General features: G+C 33.5%; 1 protein-coding gene across 9 annotated transcripts in view; it reads left to right on the top strand.

Annotated features, from left to right (window-relative positions):
• The window catches only part of LOC107061856 (uncharacterized), a 20,915-nt gene extending 17,458 nt beyond the window's left edge, over positions 1-3,457 (top strand). For 6 of the 9 annotated variants that reach the window (XR_001474274.1, XR_001474276.1, XR_001474278.1 and 3 more), the window contains 3 exons: positions 2,384-2,445; positions 2,533-3,209; positions 3,340-3,457. The gene's annotated coding sequence lies outside the window, so the exon portion shown is untranslated. The remainder of the gene's footprint in view (positions 1-2,383; positions 2,446-2,532; positions 3,210-3,339) is intronic. The other 3 variants (XR_001474273.1, XR_001474271.1, XR_001474277.1) reach the window with 3 other exon arrangements.
• Positions 3,458-3,464: the final 7 nt, after the last annotated feature.

Here is a 3,464-nt window from a genome sequence, read left to right on the forward strand (position 1 = left end):
GTTTTTCTAACTTCAACCGTCAAACATACTAAATTCAAGAATTTCAAAGTTGGAAAATGCAACTAATCTAACTTCTAACTTTATAACTTCTAACTTCTAATTATTTGTTAGTTCTATCTTCTAATACTCAATTCACAATCATATTAAAAAAAGAAACCCCAATTTAGAAGAAAACCCTAAAATCAAAAATCCCTAAATCTCTACCTAACTAACAATAATCAAATATACAAATTAACAATTGAATAACACAATTCATCAAACTAAAATAATACACTAATTTATAACAAATCAAATAATTACTAGAATTGAAAAAAAACTAAAATTAAACCCTAACCTTAGCAAGCTAAGGAAAAGAGGCAGTGGGGACGACGGGTGGCGGCGCCGATGGGGCAAGGCAGCGACGGGACTAATGCTCAAGGAGAGAAGGGCGGCGGTGGCATGGGGTGGCGGCGCAACAGTTTGGTTTTAGAGAGAAGGGAGAGAAGAGAGAGAAGAGAGAGAAAGAGAGATGGAAAAAATGGGGGGAAACCCCACTTTTTGGTTCAATATAATTTTAAAAAAGCGACGGACAACGTCTCTTTGTCCGTTGCTTTTCAAAAAATATTTGACCAAAATTTTGACTAAAAAGCGACGGACTAAGAGACATTGTCCGTCGCTTTTTAAAAATGTTTGACTAAATATTTTGACCAAAAAGCGACGGACTAAGATATGTCGTCCATCGCTTTTTAAAAAACTAATTAATAAAATAAAATAAATTAAAACGTCTCTATATATATTAAATAAATAATTATTAATTATATATATATTTAGCGCAAAAATCCGCAAGAAAAAGTGACGGACTAAGAGATGCCGTCCGTCGCTTTTTGTAATATAATTATTTTTATTAAAAAGCGACGGACGGCGTCTCTATATATATTAAATAAATAATTATTAATTATATATATATTTAGCGCAAAAATCCGCAAGAAAAAGTGACGGACTAAGAGATGCCGTCCGTCGCTTTTTGTAATATAATTATTTTTATTAAAAAGCGACGGACAGTGTGGCAAATGGCGTCGCTTTTTGGAGCGACGCAATCCGTCGCTTTTTTGTCCGTCATTTTTTGACAGTTTTTTAGTAGTGATACTAGGTACAAAAATTCAAGCAACACTATTTAATCAACATATCGAAACATGGAAGGACAACTTGAAACCAAATAAGAGTTACTACATTGCTAAAGGACGCTTAGATCGGTCAACCCTAACTACTATTCCGTAGATAAAGAACTTAAATTGGAATTTGCAGATAACACAATCATAAAGGCGACTAACATTGAAGTTTCAACAAACAGATTCTCTGTTGGCTTTGTATCATTGGATCATGTCGATAAATTACCTAATGGTGCTATTCTAGGTAACTGTCCACCCAAATAATTTGTTATTTAATTTCATGCTCCATTATGTAATCGCTATCACTAATTTACATTACCTATTCTAAGATTTGATTTGCGTTTTAGTTTCAATGAATCCCCTCGTTGAAAGGAATATAGCAAGAGACGGGAGATAGTTGTTACAAATGAGCAGTATGTTTTGAAGATGCCTAAACTATCATCAATATAGAGATATGGTGAAGTATTGACATTTCACTTCTAACTAATAACCCAGCATGGAGCATACAATTGTTACTCAATGAGAAGATTTTGCAGAAAATGACGGTGCTTTTCTAGAAAAGATGAAAGATTATAAACCTATACTTGGCTTATGTGACGTTAGAATTCTAATCTATAAAAGTATTGGTCATACTACTGTATGTTTTTATAATAAACTGAGTATAATAGTTATTTCAAATTTGAAACAAGCTCTTTCACACTAGGCACTTTTTGAAATATCTACTATTTCCATGAGTAACGTCTTGATCAATCCGCAGTGTCAGAAATCCACGGACCTGGTACATTACATTAATCACACATATGTTCTTCAATGTTATTTAAACCCGATTGTCACAACTCATGTACATACTATAATTTAGCATTGTACACATGTTACTTTTAAAGTTTCTATAACAGGACACAATTGTTCTATTATCAACTTTGGGTAATTACATACTAAAATTCCTAAGTTCCCAAAACCTTTGCATTGAGAAAATCTCACTCAAAATGGGTGATAGAGTTAACTAATCTCATCGAAAATACAGGCGTGAAATGGTAAAGTCCGAAAATAAAGATTTTATGCTAACACCAAGTAAGGAAATGAGAAGAGCCATAGAAGTTCCGTTGGTATGTATTATTGATGGAGACCTAGATGATTCACAAGTACATACTATCCTATACTTGTACTCTCTAAAAATAACAACCATTTTGATATCCAAAATATAATCATAAATATGGTGTATTGGCGATTTGCAGGATTGTTTGTACAAGTTAAAAGCAACAATTGTAGACATGCTGAATAAAGTGCATGGTATGAGGTTAGACTTAGTAAAAACTCAATTCTACATTTACTAATTAGAAAACAAATTAGCTTTAACTGTTAAATGACTCCCCTTTTTAAATAGATACTACTTACGACTTGAAGTGTGTGGTGGAGAACTACGTGCCTGAGTTATACTCTTTGAAAAGGCTAAATATTTACTAAGTTGCAGCGTGCAAGACTACAAAGAATCAACCTCAATAAATATATGAACGGTATTTATATCTAAACACCTTAACGCCCAATGGACTCCGCCGCATAGGTATGTTGTCTAATCCATCCTAACTTTTACAGTTATCTTATTGTGATACTTCATAGCACAAAAGAGAAGAAAAGAATTACACGATTACATATACATAAAATTTGATGATTCTTTTAATTTTACACATTAGGTTAGTTTTGAAAGAAAATGCGCCCATGAGAAAACTGGACCCCTCAAAAGGCTTATGCAATGGGACATAGTTGATTTGTAGAGGTTTTGACGAGAATGTCATACATGCAGAAAAAAAACAGGTCAATATTCTACAAACAAGATATTTACTCCAACAATACAACTATAACCACCCCCTTCCCCTTTTTAAGCAGATACTACTTATGACTTGAAGTGTGTGGTGGAGAACAGCGTGCCCGAGTTATACTATTTGAAGCGGCTAAATATTTACTACGCCGCAGTGTGCAAGATTACATAGAATCAACCTCGGTAAAGATATGATATGTATTTATACCTAAACACCGTAATGCTCAATGGACTCCGCGGCATAGGTACGTTGTCTAATCCATCCTAACTTTTACACTTATCTTATTGTGATACTTCATAGCACAAAAGAGAAGAAAAGAATTACACGATTACATATACAAAATAATTGAAGATTCTTTTAATTTTTTACATTAGGTTTGTTTTGAAAGAAAATGCACCCATCATGCTGCTGAGAAAACTGGACCCCTCAAATGGCTTATACAATGGGACATGGTTGATTTGTAGAGGCTTTGACGAGAATGTCATACATGCAGAAAAAA

This window comes from Solanum tuberosum, unplaced genomic scaffold, assembly GCF_000226075.1.
Source record: "Solanum tuberosum cultivar DM 1-3 516 R44 unplaced genomic scaffold, SolTub_3.0 scf00175, whole genome shotgun sequence".
NCBI lineage: Eukaryota > Viridiplantae > Streptophyta > Magnoliopsida > Solanales > Solanaceae > Solanum > Solanum tuberosum.